This window comes from Marmota flaviventris, chromosome 7 (genome assembly GCF_047511675.1).
Source record: "Marmota flaviventris isolate mMarFla1 chromosome 7, mMarFla1.hap1, whole genome shotgun sequence".
Lineage (NCBI taxonomy): Eukaryota > Metazoa > Chordata > Mammalia > Rodentia > Sciuridae > Marmota > Marmota flaviventris.
Window position 1 is genome coordinate 74432784 of NC_092504.1, and position 22340 is coordinate 74455123.

Consider the following 22340-nt stretch of genomic DNA (forward strand, 5'->3'; position numbering starts at 1 on the left):
TATCAGGATACTATCTCTCATACAACAGCAATGAGAAGTAAATCTCTAAATCATTAAAAACATCAGAATGACCAAATTAGTGGGTTCTAAGAACTGTAAGTTATAATTATTTGAGCCCAAATTCCCAATTCCTTTGGAGTAGCTAAATGCCCATTAAGAGCTTATTTTTCACCTTAAAATGTTAGTTATTTTTCTCTCTTAGGATTTATTCTTAGTTTAAACCTGAGGTTGATATGAATTCATGATCAAAGTACTTATCAATATATATGGGTTACTATTTTAAATAATAATGGTATCTCACTTATGTGAGTTAGATGCTGACTGAAATTATAGGAAGGAATAAGGAGTATTTCCACAGATTTTTGCAAAAATCTTTTTTTTTCAGCCTCTATGATAAAAATACATTTGTCTTTTCCTTTTTCTATTCTTTTACTCATCTACAAAGTTGTTCAACCTCTTAACTGTGGATATAATAATGAAAATTAAAAATCTATTTGAATCCGTACCATAGAAATACAGTATTTCTGTAAGTCAAAGAAATTAAAATGCAGAAAAATTGCAAAGACTATGTACAAGGAATATGACAAACTATTAATATTTTAATAAATTTTAAAGTCAGAAACCACTGGGAAAAACAGTAGATTTCTGTAATCATTTGAAGGAGATAAAACATAACTTTTTTCACAGAGTGGAATATGTAATCCATTTATGTGGGAAGTCTTTGACTTTAAACCCACTGGTGTGCAAAGAAGTAATGAAAATGGAAGAATGAGCAACAAAAGTCACAGTAAAATCTGATACGTCCTAGGAAAGGAGGAGCTCTTTTAAGAAGAAATATGTCCTCCATTTTTTTTATATTAGAAGGTGACTTTATTTTGTGTTCTAAAAAAAGAAAGGAATATTTCATTTTACTTGTAAAGGACTGCAAGGATGCTATAGATAGTTTGCCTGATTTGCAGCAAGTCCACACAGATTGAATTGCTGATAACTATTTTCATTGAAGTCAGGGTCAGTGGCTTATGGCCATACCAGTAAGACACTGCTTCCATTTCTGGTGACAAACATTCTAATAGCTTTCCATGTAGTTTTCCAAAATGGAAACATCACAGGTCACAATCTGAACATCACAGGCCACAGTCCCTGGGAAGTAACTGTTAAAGCCTTTGATGGTGGCTGGAAGACTTCTTGTCCTTTCTGGTAAATGACTAGACAAAAATTTAACTTTACGATGACAAGAAGGCAAAGATGTATAGAGATGACTTTAATCATGACCTTTTTTCCACTTGGCATACCTTTTCATCTTTCTGGTGATGCACATTGTAAATTTTCATCTTGTTTTGAAATAGAACAAGCAAAATGCTAGTCTAGCACTGATGTTCTCACAAGCTTCTGTGTCAACATCTTCTATCCCTTAAATATTTCCACTAGAACTTGTTATTTACCATTTTCTTTGAAATTTTAGCCCAAACTGGATTAAACATGGGAATTTGAATAACTTTATTTCATGAACTCTCTTGTTGATTCGGCAGTCTCTCTTCCACCTCTTAAAAGCCCTGCGCCAAGGTCACTGGGGATCTATTTATTGCCAAATTCTATGGGATCTTTTCAGCCTTTCTGGGATTTGGTCCCTTGACATTTAGCATTCTGGAATCTTCCTTCCCTTTTTGACTTCTATAACTTCCTCTCTTCCAGTACTCTTCCTTGTCTTATTTACTTTCTCAGTTTTCTTTGTTCTGAAACATGTAGGCAGAGTATTCTCTGTGACTAGTTTTCTCTTAGATGAATTTTCCCAAAGCAAAGCTTCAACTAGTACTGTTATATGGTGACTCCCAAGTCCTTCTATCCAGCTCCAGACCTCTCTAATGAGCTACTCATCTTGTGCCATATTCTACTAGACATCTCAATGGCATTTCTCACAGGCATCTTATCCCTAATAGTCCTAAACCTGTCTCATCACACCACCCTTTCAAGCATGTTTCAGTCACGTTGTCTACCTAGGTGAACATTACTATCCTCTGTGAACACCTTAGCCAAAGCTCAAGAGGCATCTGAGACACCTGCCCTTACCTCTTCAGTATCTCTCAAATCTATCTTTTAAACATCAATCTTGTTCCTCTTTTAACCCTCTCTCCTGAATTATTCATTTTTCATTCATATGACTGTTTACTAAATTACAAACAGATTTAGGTTCTGCCCTTAAGTGTTGAGAGCCATCCATGGTTTGGAAGTGCATGGAGCCATCCTCATGGATAGAGACATCTGGTATCCGGGAATGATGCTCTAAAAATGCACTTTATCTGGTCAATTGCCCAGGGAAAATGTGAATCTCTTTTCTGCTCTGCCATGGTCCACACAGTACCAGAGACAGGTGTGGCCTACCAACATGTCAATCAACCTGCTGACTGCAAGACATCTGGAAGCAAGACTCCACCCTTTAAACATATCCCTGCCTTTCATGTACACTTTAAATAAACTACCGGAGCCATTTTCCCTTTTTCTAGTTCCAGAACCCATGTGGACTAGATCTGGCCATAGTCTGTCCGATACTTAAGTTTAGTGATATGGAAGTTTAAAACTGGGAAAGAGGGTTCTCCTACAGGGAAGGTGTTTCTGAAGATTAAACAAGAGTGTGAGCCACCCAGATAAAGAGAGAACTTCATGAAGGTTCTGAAGCAGGAAAAGACTCAGAGCATTCCAGAAGTTGAATAAAGCCAGTTACTGGACAATGCCATCTAATGAAGATGGAAAAGTGATCATGGCCCAGACTCTATAAATTTTGTGGGCTTTCATTAGGGGCTAACAGTTTGAAGCCATGACTTTAAAAGAGTTATACAGTTCGTTTAAGTTTTAAGAAGATGACTGGATGCCAGGTGGAAGACAGTTTGGATGCATACCACTCTCCCTCTGTCTTGACTTTTAGGATTACCAGGCCCTGCCTCCAGGCATTAATGCTTCTAGAACAGATTAATACAGTTGGATTTCCCAAGGGAGAAGGTGTAGTCACCTCATCTTTAAGATAAAATTTTAAATATTTAGATAATGGACCAGCATTTTACTCTATGGTCTTTGATTACTTTTTTAGAACTTGCATTTCCTATAAATAATGGCACTTCAACCTCCTCAAGATTTGAGAGTCAAATTTTGACTCTCAAAAGGGTCTCCAGGTGTAAGGTTCCCTTCCTGTCAATCTAATTGCTGCTGTTAAAGAAAAATGATGCAGTATTTATTATGACATGGTAAGGTAGACAGGACCATCATGGTGGGTATAGGTAAGGATGCTCTAAATGCAGCATGGGCACGTGGAATTTTTAGCGAAGGAGCAGGGTGGGGAGTGAGGGAATAAAAAGTTCCTAAGAGGAAATAGCAGCGTAAGGAGGATTCTGGCAAATGATGGGCCAGAGTGACCAACTGCAGGAGCTGTAGGATGAGGAACCTGATCAGATACGGAGGATGAAAGTCTTGCTAAACAAATTTAGCAAATTTCTTTGCTGAAGCTGGACTTAACAAGGAAGTACATAGATGAGCCTAAGAGAAGGTTCAGGATCTTGACTGTAGTTTGACCAAGCAAAAAGTCTTTGTCAATCCTTACTCTTCAAGATTAGCTCAGGAGCCAGATCCAGAGAGAAGCCCTGGGCCACCTCTGTCATGCATCCTCAAATGGATTGGCAGACTGGCTCATGGTCCCTCACCCTCACAGGGAGGGAGGAAGCACACTGCAGTGCTGGCATGAAGGCTTCTCACTTACTGTTGACAGCTTTCCCATTTCCATTCTCCCTTTTGTTCACTAGTGCTTCTCATTCACTAATGCACAGAATATTCCCTACAAGTTGATGACAACTAAATCAGTTCAAGCCTAATAATTCTTTGATTTATGTACAGTGTTTGGCATTTCTTTATGATGGGTTTAGTTTCTAGAGTGCCTTCAAATATATGTTTTTATTATATCTTCAGCATATCCCTATAAGAAGATGGTATAATATGCAGTTAGCAAAAAAGTTAAGCTTCCTGTGCAAAGTGGCCCCTTAACTTTGTGGCACGTGGCCTGGAATCCAGGACCAATATGTCTTAGTTCTACCATCTTTATATCTGGGACAGTTACATTTTTATGGTATTTTGATTTCCTCTTTGTCCCACAACTAATTAAGGGAAAAAAACTTTTTAAATTGTTTCGTGACATAATATTATATGTTCATGCTTTATGCATCCTTTTGTTCATTTTCAGAATTTATAGTTTAAAAAAATGTTTTTCTGTTTGTTCTGAGGAGTTCATTTGTCTTGTGTTTTTCCTTAAAACTACAGAAATGTATTGCCTCAAGAGTTCTGAGGCAAAAAGTCTGGAATCAAAGTGTGGACAGGGCTCCCTCTGAACTGTGGGGGTCTTTGCTTGTCTCTTGTAGTCTTTGTGGTTGCTGTAGCTCTTGGCCTCCTAGGTATAGCTGCATTACTCCAACCCACCATCTCCATGTGGCATTCTCCCTTTCTCTCTTTCTACACATGTCAGTGTCTTCAGAAGTGTGCCCAGTTGATTTTTAATTTGGGAGATTTACTGATGTTCTTTTTGTGGCCTAGCATATTACCAAGTTTGTAAATGTTCCACAAATACTTGAGGAACAATGGGAGTGATCTCTTTTGATTATACCTGGGTAACTCTTATCCAAAATACTTAGGACTAGAAGTGTTTGGGATTTGGGAGTAGATGTTGGTATATTTGCCTGTATGTAATGAGTCATCTTGAGGATGGGACCCATGTTTATATGTACTTTATACACATACCTGAAAGTAATTTTATACAATATTTGTAATAATTCTGTTCGTGAAATAAAGGTTCATAGCATGGAATTTTCCACTTGTAACATCATATCAAGCCCTCAAAAACTTACAGATTTTGGAACAAATTTAGATTTCAAATTTTTGAGTTACAGTTACTGTATGAAGTTTTATATTTGTATAGTGAGTCATGTGTTCAGTTCAGACACTCCATATGCCTAGATAATTTTCATCTACTTTCTCTGTCAAAGATTGAAAGATGTAAGGTTAAGTTTCTATGATTTTTGCTAATTCTTACACTACTTGCAAGTATCAGTTTGTATTTCTTGATGATTTGTTATTCAATACATATGAATTCATGATACTTAAATTATTGTGTATGGTATCATTTTCAGTATACAGTAACTTTAAATGACTCAGTGTTCTCCTTATAATCTTCTTTGTCATATTCTTAATTCCACTTAATAACTTTAATAATATTTTGTCCCTTTTTTCTTTTCAACTCTATATTGAATGTTTCTTATAAAAATTCTATATATGCCTTTTTTCCTTTTTAACCAATTATTTAAAACCTTGTTGTCTAGTAGAGGTTTAACCTATTTCAAAATTATTAGTTGTCCAAGATTCTAAGACACCAAGACCCATAGTCATGATCCCTAGAGCTAGATATTCAGAATGGAACATAGCTAAAACCCTGACCCAAATCATCTGACTCCAGATTCAGGGGTTGTTGAGCAGCCACCAACATGGACTCAGGCTGTGGCTCACTCCTGGAGTGTGTAAAACTGCCACTCAAAGACATCACATGGGTGTGGTGGTGCATGCCTGCAATCCCAGCTACTCCGGAGGCTGAGGCAGGAGCATTGCAAGTTAGAGACTGGGCTCAGCAACTTAGAAATACCCTGTATCAAAAAGTAAAGAGAGCTGTGGGTATAGTTCAGTGGTAGAGCAATCCTAGCTCCAATCCCCAGGACAGGGAGTTTAAAAAAAAAAAAAAAAAAAGGAATATGTAGCAGTTCATTCTAGGGCCTGGTGCAAAAAAGGGGCTGACCTGATGAAAGGTCTGTTAAAATAATCATCCTTCAAAGTGAGAATGTGTTGTTTTATTGGCTGTCCAGCAGTTGGTGCTACACAAGCAGGGGAAGGTGTGGATGTCAATATAAATCCTGAGAATTTCAAAGGCAAAACTCAATATTGGGTCTTACACGAGGAAAATGAAAGATAGGCATATTTAAAATCACTGGCCAAAATACTTAAATTTACACATAAAACTGGATCATATTTAGAATTCAGAAGGTTTAAGCTATCAAAATTCATTTTTAAAAGCAACGACAAACCCATAGGCAAAAAAAAAAAAAAAAAAAAAAAAAAAAAAACACCCTTTCACAATATTCTTTATTCACTTATCCAAAGGAATTATAATTTAATGTTAACTAAAAACAATCAAGTTAATCATTTAGTTGGCTTTAGGAGCCTTCATTACTTACTCTTTCACGTTATCTTTGTCCCATTAATTGGCTCTGGATCCATAGAAGGCCTCTGCAGAGTGTATTGTACCTGTGTCTACCTCTTGGTGGTATCTGGGCAGACAGAAAACCCCCTGAAATGCTATAAACTCCTCTCCTGGAGGAAGAGGTCACCTGTTTGTCTTCATGTTTAGTACCTGTTCTGTCAATATTAATAGGTTAGAATTATAAACCTTTAACGAGGATCCAGTACATTTTGAAAGGTAGCAACTCGGATAACACTCGGAGAAGACTGTTCTTATCCTTAGTACTTCAGGTCATAGGATAACAGGTGAGGGAGCCTGAACAAGGGTCAGGAAATTATTCATACTTCTTTGATGTATTATTTAATTGTCCATATGTGTATATTTCTTGCTGATTGCTTGAGATGAGCTCGATTGTACTGAATCACTATTATCAATTTCTCTTGTTTAATAATCTGCATTTTTATATGCTGAAAAGGTGAAGAGGGCTATAGGAGAGATTGACTAAATAACATTGAATCCCAACATAATGTAAGTTTAATATACATTTTGTGAAGCCTGAAGATTATTATAAAGTCAGGTAAGTGTTAATCATCTGCTGGGTGTTCAGAGCTGTGTTCAAAAAAATATAACACATATTTTGTCCCCTTGAGGCTTTTTGTGAGCAAATTATGAGAAGTGTACCATATTGCACTTGTAATAATTAGAACCCAATGTGAGACAATACTTCTTACATTGATGAAATTTGCAATAGATAGATTGTAGCAACCCAGATAGGGAGGAAGAATCACCATGATTGGACATTTGTTAAATGTCAGGCATGTAGTGCTAGATAAATCTTATTTTTGTGTAACTATCAGAAACTCTCATGGAATAGCTAATTATCCCATAATACAGAAGAGAAAACTGAAGCTCATGAAGTTTACGCCACCTGCTCAGTGTGGGTAGTAAGGAGCATGGCCAAGAGTCAAACCCTGATTTACATTGATCTCACAAGTTTATAAATTATTTTCCCACCTTTTCTAGACCATTCAGTGTGATCAGTGAGTGTTCATGGCAGGGCCAGTTTGGGTTAGGATAGGTCTGTAAGAGTGGGCCTCCAGGGAGAGAGATGGTGAAACAAGGTGATAATTCAAATTGAATGAAGAGGCTCTTTGAAGAGTTTTGGCAGCAGTAAGGGAATTAGCACTGGAGATGACACACTTTGGGGAAGGTTACCACCTCCAGGATGGAAGAGAATCTGGGAGGGAATGGCCTGGCAAAAACACAGTGTATCTGTGGGAGAAGATTCCACCAGAAGCTGTGGCCAAGATACAGGATCCTTTGCTAAATTGTATCAGGTGGTCAGAATGGAGTGTAAGAGTAGAGGAGAAAAACCCAGACCTCTGTCTCCTCTGACCTACCCAATGCAAAGGCTCACAGGTAATCCAGTTCACAGAGGTCACCCTCAGGAACTGAGCAGAGAAAGAGAAATGGAAAGTTCATCTGAGAGAGCCCGAGAAGGGCCTGTCCATGTTATCCCCATAGCTTGAGGAGCTTGGCACTGCTCCTTTTGAACTTGTGCACATCAGACTCACCAGCCTGTGGTCTGACACAGGAAGCTAAGGGAGATGACAAACTGGCACATCGGAAACCCCAAGCATCCAGTAAAATGATCTGATCTTAACTTGATGCTCAATGGTGAACCAATTTTGTTTCACAGTGGTCAATATTAATGTTAAATGTGTCTGATAAGCCAAAGATGTATACATGTCCTAGAAGAATGTTATAGAAGGAAGACAAATATAAAAAAAAAAAGACCTAACATGAATGTTTGTCCATTCAAAATGTCCATCAACCAGGCATAGTCCACCTGTGGAATCTGTAAGCTGTGCAAATGTGTGTGCAGGTTGCCTTGTGGGCTCATTTGGCTCTTTCTGTGTTCCAGTGACCTATGGCATGATGAGCTCCAATGTGTACTACTACACCCGGATAATGTCACAGCTCTTCCTAGACACCCCATTGTCTAAAACAGAGAAAATGAACTTTAAAACTCTTTCTTCAATGGAGGACTTCTGGAAGGTATTTTTGCCTTAACTTTGTTTATTTGGCCTCAGAATTTCACTGCATGTGTATCGTCAGGGCCTGCTGAGTGTTTACTACTTTGTGAGACGTTGTAAGTCATGGTGAGTTCTTCAAATCTACTGCTGCTACCTTCAAAGAAGGATAAAGTTAAGATTTATTGAGATCTTTGCAGATGCCTTATGCCACACTGGGTATTTCATACCTTCCTCATTTAATCCCCATGGTAATTTACAAGGTCAATACTGCTGCTATCCCCAGTTTGCAAATGAGATTCAGGTGTTTAAATGTGCAAGGTCATTTGGCTGGGGAATAAGAGACTTGTTCCTAGTATGACAGCTACTTTTCTGCACCGGTTTATTATTCATTCAGCCATTCACGGTTCAGTAAACATTGAGAATCAGGAGAGCATTTTGGTTGCTCTGTGTTGCTTGGCTTTTGTGTTTTGTCTTTGTTGGTGATGACATGTATCCCCAGCTCTTGGGATGATGTTTAATACAAGGGAAGCATATTCTTTCAAAGGTTTGCCAATGTAAAATTCAACCCAGCTCCTTTCCCAGTGTCACAAATTCAACCATAGTAGCAGAGCATAAGCAAAAAGTTATATAGAACAAATTTTAAGCCAATCTGGGCAATATGGTGCTCAGTGTCTAAGAAAATTTGATGGAAATGGAAAGAAAAATGATTGATTCTCCATGGTGAGATACTTTGTAAAATTCTGACTAACATCTGAGTAAAAACTATGGATTTAAACATACAAAAAAAAAAAAACTGAGTCATGGGAATCTATTAATAAATAACAGTACTTGGCATCAAAAGCACATTTGTATAATATTAACATTTGCCCCCTCAGTGGAACTGGTAGCTATCTCTGCTGATCATCTGATAAAGATTACACGCTGAGAAGTGGCTAGATCTTTCTTCCCTTGGGGTGTAGCTCCTTGTACAAACTAACAAGAGATTTCTCACACATATACATTTCTGTGATAATAAATTCCAAGCTCTAAAGAGGAGGAGATATGTTGAAAGGCTCCCATAGAGCAGGAGTCCAGACATTAAAAAAAAAAATCCACCAGATGATAGGCTGACAATTGACACTCTTACGTTTTAGCTCAGAGCCATGATTATGTAGAATGCTGTTTTAATAAGGAAGAGTAGAATTGATTGTGGTTGTGGACTCACACAATACTCTCACCTGACTGCCTTTAGTCCCAGAATAGAAATCAGAGTGGCCAATTATTAAGCACCTATCCTGTGCCAAGTGTACTGACAACAGAACCCCCTCTTACTGCTCTACCTTGTTCAGAGTAGCCAAAGCCCTGGTAATGCAAATATGCCAGGCAGAGGCAAGACTTGGAGGTTTTTAAAAAAACATGCCATTGGGCCGGGGATGTGGCTCAGTGGAAGGGTGCTTGGCTGGCATTTGTGAAGTTCTGGGTGTGATCTAGCACCAAATAATTATAAAAATAAATAAATAAATAATGATGAAAAAAGGCAAAAGAGGACAAAAAAAGTTGTCTTTGCTTTTAGTTTGCAGAAGGCCCCTTACTGGATGGGCTGTACTGGAAGGTGCAGCCCAGCAACCAAACAGAAGCTGACAACCAAAGTTTCATTTTCTACAAGAACCTGCTGTTAGGGGTTCCACGCATACGACAAGTCAAAGTCAGAAATGGATCCTGTTCCATCCCCCAGGACTTGAGAGAGGAAATTAAAGAGTGCTATGATGTTTACTCTGTCAATAGCGAAGACAGGGCTCCATTTGGGCCACGAAATGGAACTGCGTAAGTATCTGGGACTGTGGCCACTGAGTGACATTGACTCATCCTCTGACCTCCCACTGAAATTCCATCATTTATTCTCTGATGCTTTTAGCAATTAGAAGATGCCTTCAGTGAGTCCTCAAAGCTTGTTTTAAAGCTTGGGCCAAACTGACATCTGGTGTCTTAAGTTTTCTCTACTTTTCAATTCCCTTCTAGTTTCTCTATGCGTATTTCCAAAAGGCTAAATTGTTGATTGTGTGACCCACAAAAAACAAATTACCTGAGTCTTTAAACTTTTATTTAAGATGTTTTGATCCTTTTTTAAATCAGTGCATTATAGTTATACATAATATTGGGGTTTATTTTGATAAAATTATACAAGCATGGAATATAATTTACTCTAATTCAGTACTCAGTACTTCCCCCTTTACCTTCCTACTGCCTCCTCCCTTTTCCCTTTCTTTGACCCTACTGGCCTTTCTTCTATTTATTTATAGTTTTTTTTTTTTTAAATCACTGTGTAATGGACATATATAAAGGTGAATTCACTTGGCATATTCATGTATGTACATAGCATAGTTTGGTTAGTTCCATTCCACTGTTTCTTCCTTTTCCCAGCCCTCCTTCTTCCCGCTTAGTCCATTTTCTCTCCTTTACTGATTTCTTCTCTGTTTTCATGGGATTCTCCCTCAGCTCATCTCTTTCCACCTTATTTTGGTCTAGCTGTTGCATGAGAGAAAACATTTGACCTTGACTTTCTAGGTCTGTTGGCCATGTACATATTGTCCCCTAGGTTGTTCAGTAGGAACTTTTCTGATGTAGAAATTCCTTTTTTGTTTTAGTATTTCTTATGAATAGCTTTTTGTTTGGAATGCAATTATTTAAAGTGTAGTTATTTTGGGGCACATGAAAGTTGTACATATTTATGGTGCAGTAAAATAATTTGACACAGGTTTACAATAAGTAATGATCAAATCAGAGTGATTAATATTTCCATCTCCTCAATCATTCCTCTGTGTTGGGAAACTTTGGTTTCTTCTTGTTATTTGGAGATATAGCATGAGTCATTACAGACCCTAGTTACCCTGTGTGGTGTGGAATATCAGAAGTATTTCTTCCTATCTGACTGGGTTTTTGCACCCTGGATCTGGCTTCTTTTGTCCCCACTCCGTGATATCTCCTAAACTCTAGTGACTACTATTCTGTGCTTGAATTTTATGAGATTGATTTTACAACTTTCACATATGGACATGAACATGTAATATTTACCTTTTTCCTGTCTTCTTTCACCTACATCACATCATGTCCTCTAGGTCCTTTCACTTTTACACAAATGGCAGGATTGCATGCATTGTTTGTTCTCTCTCTCTCTCTCTCTCTCTCTCTCTCTCTTTCTCTCTCTCTCTCTTTCTTTCCCTCCCTCCCTCCCTCCCTACCTACCTCCTTCCCTTCCTTCCTTCCTTCCTTCCTCTCTCTCTCTCTCTTTCTTTCTTATTGCTGAACAATATTCCTCTATGTGTGTGTGATTTTTTAATCCATTCTTCAGTTGATAGACACTTCTTTTGATTCTGTATCTTAGCTAAAGTGAATGGTACTGCAATAAACATGGGGATGCAGAGGTCCCTTTGAAATACTGATTTAATTTCCTTTGGATGAATACCCACTAGTGAGATTGCTGGCTTATATGCTACTTCTACTTTTAGTTTTTCAGGGAATCTCCATGAAAAGTGTAGTTTTTTTAAAGTGTGAGCTGGTGAGGCAGGATTTTCTTTCTTACTTTTTGTCTGACTTAAAGCCCCTGGTTTAAAATGTATGTTTATAATCCTAAGTATACATTTGCACATGTGCACCTTTGCAGGAGTTTTAGTATACTTTAGTACCCATGCTTCAAACATTTCTGCATTCTAAACTTCCTAGGTTTAGAATTATTGTAGTTATGCCAGAGAAATGGGCAAAGCTCTCAGGCTGTCTCAGGGTGGGCCTCCTGAGTTGGCTGCCCCAGGGTAAGTCACTATGGCAGAGCCACCTTCTAAGCAATGCTGAATGACTACTGTTCGGTCATCTGCATCATTTTCTTGAGAACTGAGTCACCCAGAACCCACATTTGTTATGTTCAATGGGACAAATACCTTTTTCAATGACAAGATAATTTACCTGCAATTCAGTGTACATTGTATTTAGTACCAAGGCTCAAAAGTCACAAATTTAGTAGAAATCAGGAGATTAGACCAAAGGTACTAAATAATCTGAAAAGATTTTTTTCCAGGTTATGAAAGTGATTATTCTTTCTAATGCTCCTTTTTCTAGGTCCTGCAAAATAATATATTTAATCAGTGGTGCCTTTTCAAATATTTTACTTTATCTCACATCATTAATAAGAAATTTTTCCAGCTCCTACTCTGTGTGAGATTCTTTTTATAGATGTATTATTTTATCTCTCACAAAATATATGCATCTCGAATACAGGCATCATGTGTATTTTATATGGAAAACTGGAGACCACATAGCAAGACACAGGATGGACTTGTCCCCTTTTATCTGTGATTTTCACTGGGGACTTGGAGTCATGTAGTCCTTGAGTATAGACAATCATTAGGGAAAGTAGCAATGGGAACTCGGGACTGATGGCAGAGGCTCTGCGGACAGACAGCCCTGTGTGTATTCTCAACTCTACCATCAAAAACTTTGGGACTAAATTGATCTCAGTAATCCTTAGGACCCTCAGTGCTATACTGGAGCTAAAAACTGTATGACAATTCAGTAAGAAAACACTAATGAAGTACCACATCAAGTGTATTACTCAGTATGATAAGACTTATTTATATATTTTTTAAAAAATTTATTTGTTCTACTTAGTTGTACATGACAACAGAATGCATTTCCAAATCATTGTACACAAATGGAGTGCAATATTTTAATTCTGTGGTTGTGCACAGTGTAGAGACGCACCATTTGTGCAATCATACATGTACCTAGGGTAATGATGTCCATCTCATTCCACCATATTTCCTATCCTTATCTTACCAGGAACCTTGTAATTGCCATTGGTATTTCACTGATTTTTCCTGTTTGTTTTTGTTTTTAAATTAGTTGGATCTACACAAGTGAAAAAGACTTGAATGGGAGTAGCCACTGGGGAATAATCACATCTTACAGTGGAGCTGGCTATTACCTGGATTTGTCAAGAACCAGAGAGGAAACAGCTGCCCAGATTACTAGCCTCAGGAAAAATGTCTGGTTGGACCGAGGAACCAGGGCAACTTTTATTGACTTTTCAGTGTACAATGCCAACATTAACCTGTTCTGCATGGTCAGGTGTGTACTGAGGGCACACATGAAAGCTCCCAATTTGGGGAGTGACTGTATATCCTATTCTGGAGATAGGCCAACCAACTCTTGCCTATAGCCATATTAATGAGGATCCAGGCCAATAACAAGGCAGGGGTGAAAACTGAAGTCTTAGTGGGACATGGAGATTTCAGGAAGGGATTTATGATCCTAGAATATTATGATTTGGAAAGAACCTTAAATCTAGTCCAAGTTCATCCCAGTTCAGACCCTTTTCAGAAAAAGCATCTGATTTTCTAACACCTATCCTCAGCCATTATGAGGATGAGCAGAGCTACGTGCTCCATTACATGTTCCAAGGCTGTCAAACATAGACTCTCTTCCCTGACCTTCCCACTCTCAGATGATGCCCAAGCATTAGTACATAGACAGTGTCAGGGGCTATACCTTATGGATTCCTGCTCATGCTTAAGTCTCACCAAAGGCACCTGAGGTGAACTTTCCCTTAATGATTCCAAGAGAATTAGAAGAGGATAAAAACAGGCAAGCAGCCAACATTTAAGTCAATGATGTCTATCTATAAAAATTCTAGCTCTCTCTCTCTCACTTAGTCTGAGTATGTCCTTCCCAGACTTAAAGGGTGATGACCATCAAGGCCAGTTACTCCGTTTTCCTATGTGGTTTTCTAATTTTCTGGAAGTGGTTGCCAAGTACAGGGCCAGAATGGGTCAGAGAGAGATGACTTGACACAGAGCCACTTCCTTTCCCTTACAATTGACTCTGAGGCTGTCACCAGGCTCTGCTCTCTGTATTGCTCTCTTGAAATTGTGGTCCTCACTGCTATTCTCTAGTCCTACCTGTACCAGAGGAGATAGCAATGCCTAGTAGCTTCCCAAGGGCTTTTAAATGTCTGAAATCATGGAGTTAAAGATTCTGTTTCTAATTTGATAGGAAAATGGTACCATTAAGTGAATCATTTAACTTACTTAATGTGAGAACTGTAAAATGGGAATTTTAGTTCAATCATAGGAAAGCACTGATGATCAGTGCCATCAGTATGAATGGAAACATGTTACTGCTTCAGACAATAGGCCCTGATTGACAGCCTGTGAACCCCAAAGCACTGGGGAGGGGAAAGAAAGTATCCTGGAGGAAAGTATCTGGTGCTAATTAGGTATTACCTAGTAAATGAATGAATGAATGAATGTGATGCTCAGGCCTATCTTCATAGATTGCAAAATATATATCCTACTTCTCAACCCGATCATATGTTTTAGTGCATATTTTTTATTTGGGTTTTTTTTCATGCTACCTAGTAAAATGACTTGCACCTAATAGTAGCATTAGAAAGATTTCTTTGTTGATTAACTATCCATTTTAAAAAATTGTACAGTATTTTAAACAGTACAAATGCCAGAAAAAAATAAAGGGAAGCCTGAAGAGAAAGGAATCCTTTGGATACAGGTCTTGGGAATTCTGGTTCCTTTTATAGTACAAGATTCTACAAGTGTGTTGGTATTGGCCATAATAAAAATGATTTGCCAGTAGCTTGGGTGAGCTATGGTAGCAGATTTATTACGTTGTAATTCAGAGAAAAGGAAGAAACACCCTTCTGGCTATAACCCTATGCTGTAGTTGTTTTAATTGTTCTTATTGCAATGCAGGTTATTGGTTGAATTCCCAGCAACAGGCGGTGTGGTTCCTTCTTGGCAATTTCAACCTGTAAAGCTGATTCGCTACGTCACCACTTTTGATTTCTTCCTGGCAGCCTGTGAGATTATCTTTTGTTTCTTTATCCTTTATTATGTCGTGGAAGAGATATTGGAAATTCGCATTCACAAACTACAATATTTCAGGAGTTTCTGGAATTGTCTGGATGTTGTGATCATTGTGGTAGGTTGAAAAACAATACCAATTTCCCTACCTTATCCCAAAAAGCATATTAATTACAGTCTTTGATCTCCTCAGAACTGTGGATCTTGATATTTCCAGAAGAAAATCTAAAATTTCCTCTCTCTATTACATCCACTTCTGCATTACAAATTATTTTGCATGTGAGACCTTACTAACTATGGTGTAGAGGGGCATTTACAGTGAGCTCTCAAATAACCACACTAATCATGAGAATAACTCAGCAATTACTATTTGACTGTGGCCAGCCATATGAGATATAGGAGATAAAATTATTTATTTGGGGTTCAACTTCTATTAAAATTTATTTACATTTTTCTGCCTATGTGTCAAGTTATGGCAAGAAGGAACATCCTGAAAATATTTTGAGTGACAGAGTAAACCTTCTTAGGTTAAGAATTTCCTGCGAATAGTCCACAGAGAACAAAATTTAAGTTATGCCCATCAAAGTTCTCTGTATAAGGTACAAGAAATCATGAAGCACCGTTACATAGTCAAGACTAAAACAACTTTTAGATGTTGTGCCTGCCCTTGACTGTATTTTAACATCTAACAGTTGTTCAATTTGTTTTCCCTTCATTGGAGTCAATTAATTAATCACTTCCTTCCAGAGGCCTCAGTGTAAAAATGAATTGTCAAACTTGTGTCTTCCTTCAGCAATAATAGTCAACCTTTGCCTAAGTTTTGTTACACATTTAGCCATGTAACAATGCACCTAATTATTACGTGCTTAAAATTTTGAATAGCATAGTGATGTCATATTTTTCTGTTTATATATTGATCTATGCCCACTGCCTAGCATAGAAATGAACCTCAGAAATCTCAGGAAATGATTCATTATCCTGTTGGCAATCACTCTTGTCTTAGCCTTCCTGGTGACAGTTATTCTTTCCTTCGCTTCTCTCCCAAAAATTTATTTGGCTTTTGTGAAGCATTTACATCAAGTCAGTATGAAATCATTTCTCATTAGTATTAGTTAAGAAAACATGTCACTCAGTGAAAGGACACTTTAGGCATAAGTAAAACTGCCCAGGCGTGTGTTTCATGGTAATGAACAATATTAGTACCAATCATAATAATAACAACAGTCTGCTGGTTAGAAACTACTGTGTTATGTGCATTTCCAAGTGCTTTTCATTTACAAAAGCTTAGTTAACTTTTCCACTAATCCTCTTAATCACTCTGCACCTGCTTCTGGAGCCATGTACATTTGTGCTACAGAAAAAGGTCATACTTAGAAAAAAATTCATACAGAATAGCTACAGTCTGGAACCTAGTGCAGTCAAAACCACCTCCTTCTTTCATGATGGCTGTGTAACATCACACAGCCCACACAAATCAAGGTGACAGGAGTTGTCCCACACATTTCCAATGTATTAATAATGAGTAGAGTTATAAAAGAATTTCAGTACTTAAGGAAGTAGGAGAAGCAACAATTCTGGAAATAATTTTTCAAAATATTCTCTACTAAGGGAGGGCAGATTACAGACCTTATACAGTAAGAATTATTTTGGAACACAGTTATTGTTTGTAACCCTTAAGGATGGAAACTCTCTTTTTGGACTGATATAAATTTATTTGTTATTGAGAATAATGGCAAAAAGGTAAGTGTGATGTTATACTAACATAACAGATTTCTTTTAACCAGATGACTTCAGTATTGACAAAAGACTAGTTGGTAGGATTCATTGTTTTTTAACTTGTATTTCTATCAGTGAAAACTTTGACTGAATACTATAGTATATGATGTGTGTGTGTGTGTGTGTGTGTGTGTGTGTGTGCGTGCACGCTTACTAGGAGAATTTAGAAGAGTAATATAAAAATTAATACAAAGAGAATTTGAGCACTTTCTTCTTACATACCTACAAGTTTTTATGCCACACTCCAGTGAGTTGCCTTGTACCTACTATGGACACCCCTGGGAAAATAGATGGGGATATGTGGGTCAAAGATTATTTCTGTATCTTAGCAGTCACAACATTTTGCAAGTATCTTTTCAAAAGTTTTTCCTGCTTTCCTTTGTTTTGGTTTAACTCTGAGTAGTTCAATGACACAGTTGAGACTGTACTTCATATAGAACAGGGAAGGACAATTGCAATTCACCTTCTTACTGAAAATTTTTTCACCAACTAGAAGTAAGGACATGCTTCCTACTCATCCCCAAATGTACCCTGAGCCAAGGATTTCTGTCATCTAGCCTAAATTTGTTTGAGTTCACCTTAAAACCTGAAAAAAATTTATATTTTAAGGATCACATTTCGCTGTTACTTTGAAATTGTTTTCACCCTTTTCTCATTCTATTTCTGCAGCAAATACTCTGAAGTCTACAGGTTTATGTCAGTCAATTGTCCTAGGCTACAGTATTTTGAAGCTAGCAGAAATATTGAAAAATGACAATTTACAGGACTAAGTTAAAATAATGTTGATTGCTGTGTCTCAGAGCAAAGATATTTAGTTCTTCAATGGATATTTTCCAAGCATCTACTATGTATAGCACTTTTCCAGGCACTGGAGATACAGAGTCAAATAAAATAACCAAATCCTCTGCCTTTATAATGCTGACATTCTAATATGGAGAGAAAGGTCTTTTGTAGATGTGGATGAGAATCCCAGAGATAATCAGGAGTAACCTAACAACCCACATGCTCACAAACCTCTTTCTCACCTCTCTTCTTTTATTCACTATTTTGGAGGAAGTGTTCCAAGGAAAATTAATGTAACATGATATTGATGTTGTATAAACAACCACTACTTCCATGTGTTTATGAACATTTCTCCTGGGTGGAGTAAAAACATCTGGACTAGGTAGCAAATTGTACCATGTGAGAATTGTGTAGAGGGTTATTGTTGGATTTGTTCAACCAACCCCAGCATCTTTATCCCTCTCAGATGAGTCAATGTACAAGAACATTTTCAGAGAGCTCTAAGAAAATGTTCCTACCATCAGCACAAAAGTTCAAGATTGTATCTGGAAATCCTTCACTGATAAGAAAGTGAGGTTGGCTTTTTAGCTGTGATTGTCAGCCAGGTGGGTCTTTTCTATGAAAATCACCTGGTCTGGATTATTCTCTCACGAAGGTCTAATGAAGTGGTCTTTGGCCATCATTAAAAAGTAGAGGGAAGGGACAAAGAAGGTCAAAGAACCTGTCACAGCCCACGTGGTGCAGACTCAGATCCCACAGAAAGGCACAGATACTACAGTGAACTGTTCACATAATGCACATTAGTCCAGTGGTGGTGGGTGGCAAGAAGGGGCCATTGTTCCCTCTGATCTTGTATAGCTCAGACCCAAGAAACATGTGAAAAGTTGTATGTTATAAATGCAGAGATAGCCATGATTAAGAAGGAACCCTTTGTTCATATACTTCACTGCAAGTTTCCTTGAGCCTCTCTGACCTTCATTCCCACCATATTCTAAGACCAAGCACATTCTGTCCTCTTTTGTGCACTCCTTTTCAGTGTGTTTGGTTTCAGCTTCACCTCATGTTGTGTGATGCCAACTCTTAGGAGCTTTTTGTATTATTTAGCTTTGTGTGTTTATGTTGTCTTGAATTAAGAGTGTGAGTTTTGGGGGAGTGGAGCTTACCCCAAGTTCACTTCCATATGTTCTTCCTGGCCCAGACACTGTGTGTACGTGCACATATGAAGAGAAAGAATGGATGGCTGGAAACTCGAGAATGAAGAGGCACACAAGAAAATTTTAAAAACTAAACTTAAAACCAGAAAAATCAGGAAAAGATAGGAGGGTGTAGAAAATGATTTATATATGGGTGGCAAAATGATCAGAAGGCCTTCCTTCTCGAGTTTGGGTTTGTTATAGTGACATCTCGGGTGCTTCTGTGGGTACTCATTGTATGCACAGGCCCATGGACACATGCACTTATTGGATTTCTGTTCCTAAGTAAGGAAATGCAAGCAATATACATTGTGAATGTCTTTTATGGCAGTGCCAAGCATTGCCATTTGAGTGTGTGACTTTTATGAATGCCATTGGGTGTGCATATTGGCCAGATGTGGCATCTATACATGGTGAAGAAAAATAAACTACTCATTATAAGGTAAGCTTCTTTGAAAGCAGTATAATGAAATATAAGCCTTTTGTTTTCCAGCTCTCGGTGATGGCTATAGGAATTAGCTTATATTGAACATCAAATGTGGAGGGTCTACTCCACTTTCTGGAAGACCAGAATACTTTCCCCAACTTTGAGAATCTGGCATATTGGCAAATACAATTCAACAATATAGCTGCTGTCACAGTATTTTTGTGTGGATTAAGGTAATTGATTCAGAACATGTTCTGGGTTTTTAGTACTATTTTTTTCTTCCTTTAATTAACATGAGTCACACAAAATTTTAAAGGACTTGAACTTGCCTTTTTTGGGCAAATTCTGTGGCCAGCCAAAGCTGCTCCATAATTTATATCAAGAAAAACTAGTGAGACTCATGGGATGGAGTCTCCCCCCTGGCACCCAGGTTAAAGGGATCTGGCCCATGGAGTGGGGAGTGCCCTCCTCCCTGGCTGAGGTTGCTTGCAAAGCTGTCTCAGGCACCCAGGTTGGAGGGGTCTCGCTCCTGGAGAAGGGAGTGCCCTGGACCCTGGCTGCAGCTGCTTGCAGAGCTCCTTCCAGCACCACCGACTTTGGAGAGGTCTCCACCCTGGATGCAGGAGTCCTATCCACCATGGCTGCAGGCATGCTGAGCTCCCCCGCAACCCAGGTTAGAGGGGTCTTGCCCCTGGAGGGGAGTCTCTTCAACCCTGGCTGCAGCAGCGTGAGGAGCTCCCCTGGCACCCAGGGTGGAGGGTTCTAGACCCTTGAGGGGGGAATCTCCTCGAGCCTGGGTGCAGCACCCTGTGGATCTCATCCTGGCACCCAGGTTGGAGGGGTCTTGCTTCTAGAGGGAGGAGTCCCATCAAGCTTGGCTGGGGCGGCATGCGGATCTCCCCAGGGCACCCAAGGTGGAGGAGTATCGCCTCTGGAACGGGTAGTACTCTTGAACATGGCTTGGGCAGAGTAAGGGGCTCCTCCCCAGCACCCAGGGTGGAGGTATCTCCCCCTTTTAGGCCGGAGTCTCCTTGCGCCTGGGTGCCGCGGACTGCGGTGCTCTCCCTGGCACCCAGGGTGGTGGGGTCCCGCACCTCTAGAAGGAAGTCCCCTGGAGTCTGGCTGCAGCAACATGCAGAACTTCCCAGTGCACCTAGGATGGAGGGGTACCGCCCCAAGAAGGGGGAGTCCACTGGATCCTGGTTGAGCAGCTGTGTAGCAACCCCAGGCACCCAGGGTGGAGGAGTCTCGCCCCTGGAAGGGGGAGTCTCCTCAAGCCTTGGTGCAGCAGCGTGTGGAGCTCCACCCAGTATCCTAGGTGGAGGTGTCTTCCGCCTGGAGGGGGGGTCCCCTCCAGCCTGGGTGCAGCGGTGTGGGGAGCACCCCCAGGCACCTAGGATGGAGGGTTTCTGCCCCTGGAGGGAGGAGTCTCCTTGACCCTGGCTGCTGCAGTATGCTGAGCTTACCTGGGCACCCAGGGTGGAGGGGTCTCGCCCCTTAATGGGGGAGTGCCCTCGTCCCTGGGTGCAGCATGCAGAGCTCTCCTGGCTCCCAGCATGGAAGGGTCTTGCCCCTGGAAGAGGGAGTCCCCTGGAGCCTGGGTGCAGCGGCATGTGGAGCTTTCCCTGGCACACAGGTTGAAGGGGTCTCTCCCCTGGTGGGGGTAGTCCCCTCGACCCTGGCTGCAGTAGCATGTGGAGCTCCTTCCTGCACCCAGGTTGGAAGGTGCCGCTACTGGAGAAGGGAATGCCCTTGACCTTGGGTGCAGCAGTGTGTTGAGCTCCCCCTGGCACCAAGGGTGGAGGAGTCCAGCCCCTGGAGAAGAAAGTCCCCTGGAGTCTGGCTGCAGCAGCATGCAGAGCTCTTGCCAGCACCCAGGGTGAGGAGGTTTCGCCCCTGGAGGGGGGGTGTCCCCTGGAGCCTGGGTGCTGCGGCCTGTGGAGCTCCCCCTCTCCCGCCTGGCACCCAGGGTGCAGGGATCTAGCCCCTGTATTGGGGAGTGCCCTGGACCCTGGCTGCAGCAGCATGCGGAGCTCCCTCCAGCAAGCAGGTTGAAGGGGTCTCTCATCAGGAGGGGGGTGTGCCCTGGACCCTGGCTGCAGGGGCTTGCGGAGCTGCCCCTGGCACCCAGGTTCCAGAGGTCTCACTTCTGGAGAAGAAAGTGCACTAGACCCTGGCTGCTGCAGCGTTTGTAGCTCCCCCAGGCACCCAGGGTGGAGGAGTCTCACCCCTGTAGAGGGGAGTTCCCTGGAGCCTGGCTGCAACAGCCTGAGGAGCTTCCACTGGCACACAGGTTGGAGGGGTCTCTCCCATGGAGAAGGGAGTCTCCTCTAGTCTGTCTGCAGCAGCTTGCAGAGCTACCCTGGGCATCTAGGTTGGAGGGGTCCTGTCCCTGGATGGCGAAGTCCCCTCGACCCCGGCTGCAGCAGCATGCAGAGTACACCCATGACACCCAGGGTGGAGGGGTCTTGCTCCTGGAGGGGGGATTTCCCTTTTTCCTGGCTGGGGAGGCATGTGGGGCTCGCCCTGGCACCCAGGGTGGAGGGGTCTCGCCGCTGGGTGTGGGAATCCCCTTGAAACTGGCTGCAGCAGCACGTGGAGCTCCTTCATGCACCTAGGGTGGAGGGGTTCCGCCCCTGGAGAAGGAAGTCCCCTGGAGGAGTCTGGCTGCAGCAGCACCCAGGGTGGAGAGGTTTCGCCCCTGGAGGAGGGGTCCCCTCGAGCTTGGGTGCATAGGCATGGGGAGCTCCCCCAAGCACCTATGGTGGATGGATTTTGCTCCCTCTGCAGTGGGATGCGGAGGGACCCCAGGCACCAAGGGTGGAGGAGTCTCGCCCCTGGAGACTGGCTGAGGCTGCGTATGGAGCTCCCCCCCACACACCCCGGTTGTAGGGGTCTTGGATGTGGAGGGGGAAGACCCCTCGACCCTTGCTGCAGTGGCTTGAGGGCCTCCCCTGGCACCCAGGGTGAAGGGGTCCCACCTCTGGAGGGGGGAGATGAGCCTGGATGTGGCGGCGTGCA

The 22340-nt window shown here is 41.0% G+C and overlaps 1 pseudogene; it reads left to right on the plus strand.

The window, feature by feature from the left end:
* Positions 1–8194: 8194 nt before the first annotated feature.
* On the plus strand, positions 8195–19556 carry LOC139706363 (polycystin-2-like; annotated as a pseudogene).
* Positions 19557–22340: the final 2784 nt, after the last annotated feature.